At 34.2% G+C, this 17,285-nt stretch overlaps 1 pseudogene; it reads right to left on the reverse strand.

Moving 5' to 3' along the window:
* Positions 1-15,700, reverse strand: part of LOC129072515 (protein FAM204A-like) — a 31,698-nt pseudogene extending 15,998 nt beyond the window's left edge.
* Positions 15,701-17,285: the final 1,585 nt, after the last annotated feature.

Here is a 17,285-nt window from a genome sequence, read left to right on the forward strand (position 1 = left end):
CATATCAGTATTATATTATCTATGGCATATAAGGTGATAAAGACATTTAAAATACTTTTTCAGATATTAAGACTCATTTTAATACAAAAGCCAGTTTTAATGGCTCATTATCTGAAAGATCCATAACAACTGAATTAATTATTATAAAATTTCTTCTAAATTATCATTTTGAGTCTTTATGAAAAGATAATAAATTGATTTTCTTTGCTTCAATGTAGAAACTTATAAAAAATGTTTTATTAATTACCATGCTCCCATCCAAAAATATATTATGGCAGTATAAAACACAGAACTAAAAAATATTTTAGAGAATTATCAATATTCCATTTTAATAACATTTAAATTTGGACTTATTTAAAAATACAGTCAGTTCCTGTCATCTGCAGTAGCTGTGTTCTAAACAGTCACGGTGAACAATGAATTAGCAAATACTGAACCATTGCTTCCGGGGGAAATACTGGGTTAGGTCCCTGCGAGTATCTGGTCACATTTCCATCAACTGATCAATAAATAACTTTGCTTTATATCTGTTTCTGTTGAAAGACACCTTCTTATATATATATTATTGCTGCTTTAACATTGAACTCACAGTTAACAGCACTGTAACTCATGCCCGAATGACACTTACCTAATACACATATTTTCTCTATAACGCACATCAGAGCTTTCTTGCACTTGGAAATGGCAGCCAGCACTTCAGCACTATGCTTGGGGCCATTTTAAACAGTGAAACACCAACAAAATGCAGACATATTTAAAAAACATGACACTAGACTGCAAAAAAGTAGACTTGTTCACAGTATGAGACTGGAGCTAGAAGGCAGTGTCCCTCTGTTTGACCTCAACTGGCAGCATGTGCATGAGTGATTCAAATTCTTTGTTCCCTGTGCAGGAGGGCAGCAGTGACAGTGCTGACAGACTTGCTTTCGGGGTTACAAATCGATGTTAGTGAGTACGTAACTTCATAAATACGGGATTGGTGAATAATGAGGACTGAGCTAGAACATATTTAAGATGATTACTTTGAAATTTAAAGATAGTAATCTTTCTCTGACTCCTACAAACTGGGTTAATTTCATATAGTCCTGATGAAGGATTTTCCTGTTTGAGATTTCCTCCACTTCACTGGTCATCGTTCATCCCTGTTAGCCCCACACCACGAAAACGTCACCTTGCCCTTCAGCATTATATAACTCTCCACCTTCCTCTCTTTTGGTTCTTCAGATTTACAAATCCAAGCACCTTTTTCAAATAGATTCAACTCTCTACCATACTGAACAACTTTTTCCTAGACCATGCATGTTATTTAACCATTACTCATTTCTTTTCTGTTTTATTTACAAATCTTTGAATAAATCACATCTCCGATGACATGACTTCACCTTCCTAGTAGCCCTTAATTCCATAAAAATCTGGCCATTGCACCCAAAATCCAATGAAAGCTGCTTCCTTCACTGACACCAAAACTGCTTTCCTTCCAAATCTGATGGCTTGGCTTAGCTCTCACTTGAGCATGAGGCACTTACTGCCATTCTTAAATTCTCTTTGATCACTCCACAAATCGTGCCTTTCTTGCTTGTTCTACATTGTTCTGTGTTGCTGCTGTTTCTCTCTGTAACTGACAGTGTTATCTTCCTTCACAAAAGGTCAATCTTTACCTTACTGAGCCTGTCTATTGTCTTCTTCCATCTACAAAGCACACCCTTGAAATGCCAGAGCAATCCAGTCCCGCCCCACTCAGCGATCACCCACTGCACCCGCTCTGCTTTCTCCTACCCCCTACTCTGCCACCAAGAATGTCATGGAACTCCCCCCGCCGCCCCCCGCCATGCCTCTTCCTTTGATACTAATATATAAAGTAAGTTACAAAACTGCCATTTTCCACAGCACTTTCTTAATCCGTTGAGATTTTGCTTTCTGGCAACTGTCATCAGTTTGGCTCGAATAAACTCATAAAAATTCTCTACAGGTTTAGATGTTTCTAACAGAGACAAAAACATGATTACGAAAGATATTTTTAAAGTACAATATTACAACTGCATCTGAAAACTGAGTTTCTATAAGAAAAAACCATGTCTTTAATGACATAGGGTATAATTATTAACAAATGAAACAAAATCTTAATTAGCCAAATTCTAGTCAAATTAGCTACTTATACAGAATGGGGCAAAAGTATGTTTACCGTGTTCATATGGAAAAAATACAAAATTAATAAATCATAATACAAGAATAAACTGTTTCACATATAACTGTAAACCTACTTTCACCTCACCCTGTATTTCCAGTTAAATGAGAAATTTTTCCATTAGTGTCAAACCTTTTCTTTTATAAAGCTTTCCTGTCATCTACCTTAATTTGCAACCTGAGGTTCTATTTAAATTGTATATTAATAAAAGTGAATAAGTTCTGAATGAAGGGCAATGCGGCTGTGTCATGAACTAAGTATGTTAGCTCTCCTGCAAGAACTTAGGAACATCCATTTCAATTGGTAAAGGCATAATTTCACTTATTTCTCAATGCCCGCTTGTATGCCAGATACTGGAGACCTTTTCCTGTAGTTTTAAAAAACATTGTTTCAAAATTTGCCAATAGTCCAATTTTTTTATTATGAGACTTTAGTACTGGAGAAGTTTTTAAAAAATGTCAGTAGTTTGTAGAAAAAGATGCATCCCTAGAGATCTTCTTTATCACGTGGTTTGACTATAGTGAGGCAGTCCTTGACATCTTTGATTTTCCTGCCGTATTATAGACGGCTTTGTCAGGCAGCAGTATGTTTCTAGTAATTTAAACATGCTTTGAGCACAAGAAAGTGTTTTGACAAAATCTGAAAATACCTTGTACTTAAAGACTTTGGTAACCCATCTAAAGCATCGGCTCTTTAACGTTTCCCGTTATGATCCTATGATATGGTAAATAAGCACTGATGCTAAAATAGACCAGTTCTCGAATACCTGAAACCTCAGAGAATTCTTTTTTAAAAAGGTGTGTGTTTCATTCTTTTTTTCCATTTCTTTGACGTCTCTAGCAATTTCACAGAACTTACTATTGATTTCATATCAATGAAAATCTTTGTGACAGCAAGGAAGCATTCTTAATTGAGTACTATTATATTACAGAAAGTACTTCTTTCTTTTACATCTTACATTGTTAAGTGTATGTTTAAATACAGCAAGAGAGCATCTTTGCTTTAAACATTTATGGTATAGTATTCGTTATTTCAATAAATGTTCATCGAGTACGTTCTAGGTGCTAAGCCTTAAGATAGCCACTGGACACATAGGCCTAGTAATATAAACCTGGTCATTTCAAGGACTGTAAAGCCTCAAGGAACATACAGAATAAGAACCAAGAGACCTGGATTCCTGCCCCAGCTCTGCTCATTTTAGCTCACAAATTCCAGAATTTTTCCATTGGAATATTATTAAACAATTCATTAGATATGACCACTCAGTACCAGCATGTGGGATAATGTGAATACATTTTATTCTAATACTTAGTTTTAGCTATCTTCTAGAGTTGGCTTTCCCCAAAAAATATTGGTCTCTGGACTAGTTTCCGGGGCCAGTTCCAATGGAGACTTCTCATGCTTCATCGTGCTCTGCCTGTCTGCAGCATTTGAGTTCTGTTGCCACATACTCAGCCCTTCCTGGATTTCTCCCATCACTCCCTTGCTCATTTTTTTTAAAGGTTCAAAGTTATAACTCTCTTGAGTTACAACTGTCTAATACAATTATACCATTTTCTCTTCTAAGAATCATTTCATTTTTTAAAAATGACATGGCTAAGAGAGATATCTAGGAAGACATTTTCAGGCCAAGCTGAATTTATATCACCCTCCAAATACTACAATTCTCTCCTTTTCTATTATAATATTTTATCTGAAGGTACACAAAAATTAGTCAATTGCTTTTATTATGTGAACATAAAGTATCAACTCTACGGCCTTCAATAAAGAACCAATAATTACTTTTATAACATTAAGATAAAGTCCTTTGTAAAGATAATAGCAATCAAAATTTTCATGCACCTATGACTAATCCATTATAATCAAATGCCAATCTTAAAAACACAATCCCAAGGTATATGCAGTTACAGTGATTACAAATAAGAAAGTACAAGGAGTTCATTGGCTATGCTATGCCAAATAGAGGAAATGGAACATTGATTTTATACTGTGGGTCTATAAAAAGAAAGAAATAAAATTCTATCTTTTTCCCCATGTGTATGCTTAAACATCTTGTACAAATAACAGTGTGCTCCATTTCATTCTCTTCAAAAGGATCAACTCTTTGGAAACTAATTGAAAAGATTTGATAATCAACTCCCAAATTTAGGCTTATTTTTTCTACTTCTATTAATTTCCTGACATAGTTAAGAAACTGTTTTCAGTAAATTGAGCAATTGAAAACTAAAGTAAAAGGTCAAGTAAACAGTCAAGTGAATTGAAGAACTCTGGCAAGTTACATATATTCCATGTTCTTTTGGTTACCCATCTCTTCTTTGCTTCAAATCCCCATGTCACTTTCTTTCTTTTTTTTTTTTTTAGGCAGGCTGTAAATCTTCAGCATCCTTTTTGGCTTTTACAAAGTTGTGGCAGGCAACTGCTTGGGCACTTTTTACACTAAGCTCTCCAACAGCTAGCTGGTGGCTGAGCTCCTTGGCTTTCTCATTGTTTCACTTCACAGCCTGGTCTACGGTCTTTTCAAGACCCAGCCTGGTGATTTTTTTTCTTTTAAACAGAGAGTTCAAACCTATCACTGACTCCAAAATACTGAGTAAGCTCCATCCACTGGGTTTCACTGGAGAACTGTTCACCATGAGATTCTTCTTCATTCTTCACTTTACCTATTCTCGAGCATTTTCTTTCTTTTCCTTCTGAATCTTTAAGCTGAGGTTTTTTTGTTCAGAATGTTTCTTATGAAGCCTTTGAAATTTAATCCATATATTGAAGGGAACTGCAGAAGGACATTCATATGCATTTACATTAGCCTCTGCTTCAGTGTTTGACCTATCTGTTGGGAAATGTAAGGCCTCTATTTTTGCAATGGTCTCATCTTCTTTATCATCCTATAAATTAAGTCTAGAGTTCTCTAACGTGGCTTCATCTTCAGAATTCAACCTGACATCACTTTCACTTAGGCCAGGAGCCAGCCGCCCAACAGCTTTCCAAAGACCCCACTCTCCCAATGTTCATTTTTAATAGGAACCATTCACTTCTTCCTCTGGCTGCCTCTTTATTCCTTAGAAGTGCTCCCTCGCCATTCTTATCTTAGTCCCATCAGTACTCTACCAAGAAATGGCTTCCACTCGAATGAAATTTTTATTTTTACCCTCTGTATTTTTATGTGCTTGTACAAAAGTTTTCATTTAATATTTTGGCCCAGCGGTCACTAAGCATACATCAATGCCAGAGTCCAAGTTTTTGATTATTATTTGGCCACAGTGTTAATTAGTTTTTTGACAACAGCTTGTCAAGATGAGACATACGTGAGGTTTGGCTAAGAGGCGTTTTAAAAAATTAAGAAATTCCTCTTTTCCATGTCTCTTATACAGGGTTCAGAAGACAGCAGAGCCTGAACCATGGGATCATATGCTACTACTTACTTTATAAAGAAATGTAATCCCAGCCAAGAGGAGTGTCAGACCAGGGAAATAAAAAAGAGAAAAATGAAGTGATAATGTGACAATGTTTTATCAAAGTGGCCATGGCTAAAAGTGACTACAATCTCATAGGACTGTCTTCTGAGTGGCCCCGTGAGCTCCACCTTAGGACATTCTGTCTGGGCCAGGAAAGGGGAAAATTTTTACCTATTGTCTCCCTTTCCCACTAGTCAAAAGCTTCTGCGATGGAGTGTTAAATCCCTCACTTCTGAGTTTTGCCCACATGAGTGGTAGGCAGCCTGTGCTTGGAGTCAACAAAGAAGCCCTTCAGCAGAGGCATAAGGTAAGGAACAGCAGGCTGCACCTAAGGAAAGTCTACCAGAGCCTCTGTTATGCTGAATAATTCAGTGATGGCTGCAACAAAAGAGACAGATCATCTTCAGTGATATGTGAGGGGTGTCTGCTAAAATGGCAAAATAACATGTCTTTTGGGAAACCAAGTTTTTAGTGATACAGATCCAGAAGATCTATGATGAGATCTATGCTGTAATGATTTGGTTCTACTACATTCAGAAAAAGAGGGAGAATGGGAGAGAGAAATAGAGAAAGTGAGAAGAAGACAGAGAGAGAGAGAGAGACAGGTTTAATTCTCATTTTCTAACCTGCCCTCTTCTATTCTAATTCTATCCACAGAGATAAATACCCATTCTCAAGTATGTGCTATATTCCCTTCAAGACAGGTTTTTACTCTTTCATAGATTTTTGTGTGTATATGTATGTGCATGTGTGTGCACACATACTTCTTTTACAAAAATGGAATGATATATGTATTCATCAGTATCTCACTATTTTCTCTCCGGAGATTTGTTTTAACCCTTTTCCTATTATGTGAATTCATTGCTTGGAGAAGAGATATTAAAAGGACAGCTAGATACAGAGAGCTCCCTAAGGCAACCTGTAGGTAAAGGCCAGGACTTCCCTTTCCTGACCCAGGTTTTTGTTTACCAAGATGCTTTGCCTCAGCCTCAGAATGAACCCCAGCATCTGTCCTTTCTACAAGAAACTTTAATCACAGCGGGCGTATCCAAATTCAGAGACCACTGCCCATCCACTGTAGGGACTTTACAGGCCAGCGCTTACAGCCTCAGTGTTGCTGATTGGAGTGTGTAGAATGTGTCAGGGAGACATCTGACTTCAGTGGAAAGGGTGCACGGCTGGCCAGGCTGCTGACAGTCTGGACAGGAGGCCCAGGGCCTAACAATCTCTAACACGCATGGACGGTGGTGATGCAGTTACCAATCCATACGCTTGCACTATCAAAGCTTCTCTGCTCCAGCAGAGATATCAAGAGATAGATAGTACTCATATAACAACTTTCATTTTGTCTAAAGAGTTTATCATCATCTGTTCAAAATTATCTATTGCTGCATAACAAATTCCTCAAACTTAGTAGCAGAAACACCTTTTTTTTTTTTTTTTTTTTTTTTTTTTTGCTTATTTTGTAGGTTAGGAGTTTGGACAATGTTCAGTGCAGATGGCTTGCATCTAGTCTGATGTGTCCGGGGCTTCAGCTGGTAAAACTGGGAGGAATGAAAGTGACTCCAAGAACTGGAGGCTTCCCCTCTCATAAAGTTTGGCATTACAACTGGGATGATTTAAAAGCTGAGCTCAGCCAAGACTCAATGCTACATGTGGCCTGTCAGGGTGACTTAGGAACCTCAGGATAAGCCAGGGTTCCCAGAGAGAGAACCTGGGAACCGTGAGTGCTCCAAGAGATCAAAGCAGATGCTTCAGGGCTTCTTCTGACCAAGCGTGGGAATCCATGCCACGTCGGTTTTGGAGCATGCTGTTGTTCCAGGTGAGTCAGTTAGACCAGCCCAGATTTCAGGAGAGCAGAATTAGACCTCCTCTCTTGATAGGGGGACATTGGTCAAGAGCAGTTGCAATGTGAGATGCTGTTGAGGACATGCTGGAAAACACATTCTGCCCATATCTCTTCATAATACTTCGCACTTAGTAGACATTGGAAGTCATTGGTAAACAACAGCACACTCTTAAAGGTCAAGAGATTAAAGTGATTTGCTTACAGCTACATGAAGACCAGGACCTAAAGATAATGAACGATTGACCTATACTGTGGCTACAATATTATCTGTATAGCAAATTGTGGCACACAATTTTTCCATTAAACACTGGTAGAAGAGTAAGGTTATACAGTGATTAATATACTTGACCTAGTAATGTAATTCCATGAGTTCTTTCTCTAACTCTGTCATTAATTTTTTGTGTATGACCTTGAGCAAGTCTCTTACCATTTTGGAGCTTCAGCAGCTGCATTTAATAAAAGAATCAAAATATATGCACCAATCCCTATGTGCACTGTGAGAGCAAATGTTCCATCATTAAAGCTTCTTAAATGTCTGCACAGTAATGGCTGCATGATGATTACAATAACAACGCTGACAGTGGTTCCTAGTATAGAGATGATTATAATGCTCTCTCAGAAAATAATTTCTGTGCCTCATGCAGTTTCGCTGCCTGTTATCAAGGGTTCAAACAAATTCTCAAGCAGCTTCTGAAACTCAACCTAAATTTCCATATGCGAAATAACTGTTACACATCAAGAGGAAAATAAACAGAACAAGGGTAAATGAATAATGATTTTTAAGAAATTCAGTAATGTATTATGCATTGTTTCCTAGAAATGATGAATTGTCCAATGTTTACCACTGGCCATGTAAGTTCAGAAAAACATTTGTCAAAAATATTCATTGGGATGTCTCGTTTTTAAAGCAATTGTTACTCCTTTATATTTATTTCTTCCTAGGAGGATTACAATATAATGCTATGTAAATTGTTGTTATACTATATTGCTTAAGGAATAATGATAAGAAAAATGTTTGTACATGTTCAGTACAGGTGTAACCATCATAGGCCTAACATGTCAACAACATAACTTTAAAAAAATTTTTTTTTGTTCTGTGGTTGGTTGAATCGCAGATGTGAAACCTGCACATGTGCAGGGCCGACTGCACTATTATTAATGGCAAAACCAAGTAGTGATAAAAATGAAAACATTCAATAATTATTTCAAAGTAAATTAAAGAGAAACTGACTACAAGTTACTTTTAAAAATTCCACAGACCAAAAAAAATGACTAGCTGTACATCTTGGAAACTGAAAAATGAAGAATGTGCAATATTTATGTTATGCCAAAATCCTAATGTGAAGTTGTGTGGTAAAGCTCCTAATCAGAAGCTTAAATTATAGACTTTATTGGAGGATTGACAGAGATGTTCCTTTTTAAAGGGCAAAATATGTTTTGACTATATGAATCACTGAAAACTATGTTTTAAGAAACATTCTCAAAAATTCGTAAGTTCATCTGTTAGATAAGAAATGTTAAGTATATTGGCTATTAAAACCTTTTCTATATTTCATTAAAACATCTTAAGAACAGTTTGTTCTGAATTCTTTTTTGCCTCTTTAAAAAATCACATTACCTATTTTAGTTGAAAATATAAAGAACATTTAGTAAAGTTGTTAAGAATTTAAAGCACTGTTAAAATATCATTGAATAGACATGGCACAAAAATTGGGAAAACCCCAGTTTCACAAGATATTCTAGAAAGAAATATTGTGCATGTTTTTAGAATTATCAATTAAAATATTTCTTCTCCTATGAAGTGTTTTACTGAATGGGAAACAGCATTTTTCTTAGGCTGCTTAGTAAGTATCTTATTTTTAAAATATCTTGCCAAAGTAAAAGAAATGCTTCTAATATCTTTGACTTGAATCTAAAGTTTTCAAGATGCAACTATCTCAGTACTTTTTAATGTAAATTCAAAGCCACAGTAAAAATAAATTTATTCAGACTCTCAACATGCTTTATAATCCATAAGTAGCAAATGCCGGGACTATCCTCACATTACAGAAAATCTATAGCAAGGACTGCTATATTCATTAATTCCACCCTCATAAATTTTCTTAAATCCTTTTAGGAATCACATGAGTAGTAACTAAATCAAAATATATCCATATATTTATTCAACAAGTAATTATGAAGTACCAGATGAAAAGCTTTACTTCCATCCATGAGTGAATACAAAATGAAGAAGATATGGTTATGCCATTAAAAAACTTAAAAGACTTTTGGACAGAGAGGACATGTAACTAATAAAAGGCAGAAAGTATTGAAACATACAGATGAAGTGGGAATTTAGATTGAGAAATAATTGAATTACTTGAAATTGCTGGGAAGAAAGAAAACTGAGTCGTACCTTTAAAATACAGGTTTGATTTTTGTCATATAGGCATGAGGAGAAAAGCATTCTGAGGCACTGAGGCAGGGAAGAGCATAAACAAGGACTCTGAGGAAGGAAAACGTGGTGTGTAGATGCAGTTGAAGCAGCTTAATGCAACAGGAGGGAAGGATGGCAAACAGAATAGAAAAGGTAAAGAGCGTAACGACTAGTCACCTCATAACTGAGGGTCCTGAATTTAAAACAATATAAGTTGAACTTTATTTTGTAGGTATTGGGAAAGTCATTGAAAAATTTTCAGTGGGGGAAGGACTAACAGAACTGTATTTCATAAAGTTTTTCCAAGAATGCAAGAAGAACTAAGTAAGGGAGAACCAGATATCAGGAGGAACAGTAAAAGCCACCTATAAAATGGGCCAGGCAATCAGATCCTGACCTACAGTATCGTCACTAGGAATCAAAGAAAAAACAATTGATGGGACTTATTGGAACTGATGTGGGAAGCAAGGAAAAGAGCAAACTGAAGATGATTTGATGACTGGATGGAGATTCTGACAAAAATAGAAAACTGGGAGAGGGAAAGTCAGGGAGAGAAAAGTCAGCCAAGGGAGCAAGTACTGAACACCTCCAGATGGTTCTAAGCTTATCGCCTGTGTTATTTCATGTAACTTCCAAATAGTGAAACTGAGGCACCAAGGTGATTTGCTGAAGGTCACACAATTAGTAAGTGACAGACTGAGGAAAGAAAATCAGTGTCATACTGTGTTGGAGGGGTGGGTGTAAAGTACAGGTGGTAGTAGTGAGTAGTAAGTTTGGGGCTCCAGAGAGAGCAGCAGATCCAAGACAAATTTTGGGTGAGTCACCTGCATAGTAAAAGTAATTAAATTACAGAATATTAATGGAAAGAAAATAGCATTAAAGCAATAAGGGAGGAGAGGTAGTCAAAGAATTACAAGGTAAATACTTTAAGAGTAGATATTGAACTGAACCATTACATCTTACAGATCTTCATTTGTTATCGGACTTCAGAATGGTTCTCTCACAAAGCCAAGATAGAAGATGCACCAAGTATGAAAAATATGAAAGATAAATCCTAAAACTGCACAGGCCAAATAGTTTCCGTATTATTTTAAACTCATTGTGTAAACTGGGAAGTTAATCTAAAGAAAAAAATGATAACTCAATTTTCCACTTCAAGATTTCTTAATTAATGAAACCAACACCACATACATTATATTAATAAATGATATTTATTTTAATTATATTTAGAGAACATATTTTTCACCCCAGGTTGATAAATAAATAATTCAGTAATTAATCATAAATCTCATAAAACATGACAAATTAGAGGGGTTTTTTCTAATTAATAATTAATAGTATCATTTGTTGCAACAAAAGCAATTTAAATTCTTAAAAATTACTAGAATCTAGAGAAATAGGATGATAAGCCATTTTAACAGCATTGACTAGAACAAAAAAAAATAAAGGAAATATAATGTAAAAGGGAAATGGAGAAGAGGAAGAATCAATCAAGGCCTTCAGATCCATCAATCAGTACAATCTAAATGTGTTCTTATTCAGTTAATTCAGTATTCTCTACCTGTTTTTGTTTGTTTGTTGAATTTGGGAAGGGAGCATTTGAGTGATGTCATTTCTTACTAATGTTTAACAGACCCACAACAAAGATCAAGAAATATATTACTATGAATAATTATTACTAGCATAATAATTTAATAGAGTCAACCAATATTTAATGAAAGACTTATGTTCTTCTTCTCTCTGAGTTATTCATTAGTAAAGGGTATTTCCGTAGCAAAATCTATTTGAATTTGCTCTTTGCTCAACATTGCATAGAATGCCATTCTTTCCACAGTTTTATGGTATAATACCATCTCCAACATAAAACATATAATTATATTTACTCAATTCAAACTCACAATGTTTTACTTCCATTTCACATGATAATTGATAGAGAAAAGACACAGCTATGAGATTGAGACCATTTGAGGATGCTTATGTGTAATGAAATACAATGTTTGGCCTGGCAGCTTTTCTTTTTGGCCCTTCTCCTAGACAAATCCTGCGCAGATGCCAAATTTTAGCCTCAGGCCAAAAGGGAAATTCACAAGAAAACAGTGATCCCTTTTGATCTTTAAACTGTTGTTTTCCCAATTGTGTAAATGGATATATTTTTTTTACAGTATGTTATCAGGACAATGGTAAACTACTTCATGTAGTATTGATAGAACAAAGCTTTTTATTGCTGCCTCCTTCATAATTGACAGTGGTTTTGAAAAACTCAGGACTTGGCTTAAATGAAAACATCTCTATATTTCCCCACTAACTCATCCAGTAGAAATCTCCACACAAACAATTACACAACACATTGTAGCTGCGTGCTAATACATAAAATTTTAATGGAATGGAAATCAATCTATAAATTAAAATAATAAATTGATAGCTCAATTTTTAAGAAGGCTAAAGAAAAAATGTAAAAAATTAAATAATTTTATCCAAAAAGGCACAAAGTACCAATAAAATTTTTAAATTAATTTGATTGTTTAAAAATCAAGAATATTCATCTTGGACAAACCATCAAAAAATAAATGGTTGGGAAGAGAAACACATAAGTTATTCTAGAGATAATAGGATGAACAAACCTCAAGCAAATTAAAATTTTTTTTAAACCTGCCTATATATGGATGTAAAAAAAAGTCCTAAAAGAGATTATTAGTTTCTATAATAACTTAAGCACTACAATAAGAGAGTTTACTACATAACTAAGTATACATTAGGCCAATGTTACAATGAACATAACTAGATCTTCAGCTTATAAGAAAACTAACCACATGCTGTAGTCTTCCCCTTCTGCATCCAACCTTTAGAAAAGATACAATAGGGTTAATTAGTATGTGTATACATCCTCAAAAAAAGAAAAGAAAAAGGAAATCACTAGAGATAATCCCAGGGAAAGGAAAGAGGCCAGGTCCCAGCAATGAAGTCAGGAAACACTGGGAAGCTTCCTTCAGGCAAAACGCCCTCCTGAGGGTACATCACTCCCCACTGCTGTGCACCATTTAGCACCTGTGTCTGTACTGAGAAACACCCTCCTGTGGTCATGCCCCAAAGCTAATGCCACCTGGGAAGTCAGTCACCTGAGCAAGACCAACACTATTGAAACGAATCGAAAAATTTATACGTTAAAAGACTTAGATATAATATTAACTTATTAAATTAGTTAATATCCTCAGAGAAAGACGGGAAATATTTACATAAAATAAGCATAAATGGTAACATCAAAATCTAGCATAAATAAAAATGATTAAAATAAAAAATATAATTGTTTTTAATAAAAAATAAATGACTAAAGAAGAAAATAGGGAATGCAGATTTAGATGTTTCCTAAGTTTACTCTTAGTAACTCCAGAAAAGGGGAAAAAGATAATGTGAGAATATAAATTAACGTATTTTGAAGGGATAATGCCTGCGAATTTTCCAAAGTCAGAAGAAGCAGGAAAACGGAAGGCCTAGTCCTCCAATTGATTGTCCACTGTATAATGGAAAAGATTAAAACAAAACATGAAGGATTACAGTAGTGTCCAGATAAAACTTGAAAATAATGAAGATAAGAAAAAAATCTACAGTAATTCAAACAGAAATGGTAGATTATCCTAAAATGAAGAAAATATATTACTTCGATCTCGTAATTTGCAATATTAAATACGACAATGATTGGAACAACATCTTTAAAAAGCTATGGAAAATAATTTAAATTTGGAAATCTCTTATAGCCCATCTTTCATTCAAGAGAGTTGGGCTCAATAAAGGCATTTGTAGACTTTTGAGGACTTGAAATATAGACCATGCACAAAACCTTTTCTCAATAAAATTATATCCCACCAAGGAGAAAAAAATAACTCTGGAAGGATATAAGAAGATGCAAAGAATTAAAGCAACTAAATTGATATAATCTATTTAAACACTTAAATAGGTACAAATACAAATATATGTTTTCAATAAGAAGTTGAAACTAAAATCCCAAGGAGAATGTTCATAGATTACAATAAAAATTGTCTATTTAGTATACTCAGTGTATTTATTTGTTTGGGGGAGAATAAGAATATGGACTAAACCTAGACTGTGTGGCTTCATTTACATAGCATTCTTTTAAGCACAGAATTGTAAAGATAGAAAGCAGATTAGTGGTAGCCAGGGATGGCATGGAAGATGGTGCTACTATAAAGATATGAGTCCCAAATATTTCAGCACCTTATAGAATAGCATGAAAATATATAAAGAAAAACTAATAACTTCAGAAAGGTATCACTAATTATATACCATATTTGATAAATTGATATAACTCTAAGCAACTATTAGACCAAATATCTAAAAACACAATAAATGCATTGAGATTATGAATAACATAATTAACAAGTGACCTAATTTCTTCATGCCTCCAATAGGTAGAGAGTAAATCTTCTAATGATATATTAAAGGAATATTTATAAAATTTGACATTCTAATAGACTACAAAGGTAGTTCCAAAGAAAAATAATTTTAAATATACCATAAAAGTCATTATATAATCATCGATCACAACAAAATACTTAGAAAAGAAACTATAACAGTCAAATAAAAATCCAAGTATTGAAAATTTTATAATTTAAATATGAAATAAAAGAGAATTATAAACGACTTAAAATTGAATAAAAATAATATCACTATTTTCCAAACTTTGAATATATCCAAAATAGTGCTCAAAATAAAATTTACACTGTTAAATATGCTTAGGTAAAAACAAAAAACTGAAAATATGCACTTACTTGTAACACAAGAAGCTAGGGGATAAAACAAAAAGAGAAAAAGACTATAATAAAAATAAAAACAATGATGAGTTGACTGACAAAATAAAAAGCACAGAGTTTTTCAAAAAACTAAGTGAATAGACAAGAATAATACCAAAGAGATTAAGGCAAAAACAGGCATTATTTTAAAAAGGAGACAACTACAAAGATTGAAAAAACCTTCAAGCAATATAAATGTCATAAAAATATTATTAAAATACTTTGAAGTCTAGTTTATATAGATAACTTAAGAAAACATGAATCACCAAAAGAAGGCCAGGAACAATGGCAGCCAGGGTTGAGAACCATAGTTAGACCAGAGATTTTTCTCTGTGGCAATCAGGATAGTAATAGCTGTAAATTGTGCATGTTACAGAATGGCAACTGAAAATGGCTTAGCTTATATCTCCAAAGAGCTGAACATCTTAAACATGCTAGTTACTTCAGAATAACTAAACCCATGCAAATGCCAGCAGTTATGCCCATACACTTATTTCAAGGATCACATAAAATTTATATGTGATCCTATGTCAAGGGTCACATGGAGTCACCATTTTTGGGAAAAGCAGACAACGTGATCATGTAAACTGCCGAACTGTTATCTGCTTAATATTTATTGTAGCTCTGCATCTTAATCAGACAAAGCTTGAAGAAGAAGAAACTCATATAGTTAGAGAAACAGAAAGCAACCAGCACGAAGGAGGAAGTAAAGAAGTCTCATTGTGTGTTGTGAACATAAATCACAAAACTGTATTTGGTATTTGCAAATATGTATAATGACTTAAATTGTATTTATTTTTATACATTTTAAAATTTAAAAATGCCAAGATTAGAATGAGGCAGCTCAACTTAATAATACAAATGTTTATAAAAAATTAAAATACCCTTATCATCTACAGGGTAATATGAAAAATAGATTACTTTTACTCATTCCTTTCTACTGAGGAAGGAAGAGTTAGTGTCATAGAAGCGATTAAGATCTGCCACCGTCATTTTGCAAATTTCATCACTGTTGTGGAGTTCAGAGCTACTCTTAAATCCAATTTTAATATTGTAGAACTGTTCCTAATTTTGACTTATTTCATAGTTTTGCACTTAATAAATTGATTATTACCCTATTCCTTAGTACTAATTCATACACAACCACAACAGAATACACTATCATGCTCCTTTTGGAAATCTCATTCATATTTTGAGGACAAGTTTGTGATTTTTATCCTAATTAGTAATTAAATTGTAAATAAATCTTCCACATGCACACAGGTTTATTTCTGGGGCTCAGTTCTGTACCATTGGTCTGTGTGCCTGGGTTTTTCCACCCCAATACCATACTTTTTTTATTAATATAATTTGTAGGATAATTTGAGTCAAGAAGCATGATACCTCCAGCTTTGTCCTTCCTTATACACTGATGGTTGGATTGTAAATTGGTGCAGCTACTGTGGAAAACAGTATAGAAAGTGTTCACAAAATAAATGTATAAAAAATAATGTGATACACACACAATGGAATACAACTCAGCCATAAAAAAGTGAAATCTTACCATTTGAGACAACATAGATAAAACTTGAGTATACTATGCTAAGTTAAATAAGTCAGAAGGAGAAAAACAAATACCATATAATTTTACTCATATGTAAAATCTAAAAAACAAAAACAACTCAAATAAAACAAAAACAAACTCATAGATACCGAGAGCAGACGATGATTACTGGAGGGGAGAGCAGTCAGAGGTAAGCAAAGAGGGGAAGAAGGTCAATTGTACGGTAAAAGAGAGTAACTAGACTTTGGGTGGTGATCACTTTGTAGTGCATACAGATGTCAAATTATAATGTTGCACACCTGAAAACTTTATATAATAAAAATATTTAATAAAACTCCATTGGTGATATTTTTAATAAAACAGTTTCTGAAGATGCACCAGTTTATTCATAGAAATAAGCCAAATCACTAAAACCATAGAAAAAAAGTCAAAAGAGAGGTATTTCACAGGGTTGTTTTTTTTAAAAAAAGAAACAAATAAAATTGTTCTTAAAAGACAAATAGAAAAATCAGTATTCAGCTCAAAGTGCCAGATCTGCAAGTAATTTATAAAAGGCCCCCAACCCTTCACAATCATGTGTTTTGACACGAGGCTTTACAGTACAAAAGAAAATGTCTTCAGCAATAAATCATAAAGCTATGTGTGCCTAGTCTAAAACTAAATAGACAATGATAGCAAATTATCTTCTACTGAAAAAAAAAGTGTTTTATTTATTCAGATCCTACTCTATCTGGAGCTTTTCCTCATTGGTGAGCAAGTGGGTATCAAATCATAATTTTTGTGCATATGCACCTAAGTCATCCTTTCAGTTCATGAGGATGACTCATAGGACTTTGAACAACTTTAAAGATTGGATATAGCAAGTAGTAGGTTCATCATCTGCACCTAAAATTGCTTAAGCCTGCAACATTTCCCTGAACAATTAATAAGATATTATTTGATTATCTAGTGAATCCTGCATAGTTTATTTTTCTCAATAAGAGGGACTCATATCGATCAGCCAGGAAAAACATTATTAAAAGGAAAATCAATTTT

This window comes from Pteronotus mesoamericanus, unplaced genomic scaffold (genome assembly GCF_021234165.1).
Source record: "Pteronotus mesoamericanus isolate MK-2021 breed Mesoamerican mustached bat unplaced genomic scaffold, CSHL_Meso_final contig_32, whole genome shotgun sequence".
Taxonomy (NCBI): Eukaryota; Metazoa; Chordata; class Mammalia; order Chiroptera; family Mormoopidae; genus Pteronotus; species Pteronotus mesoamericanus.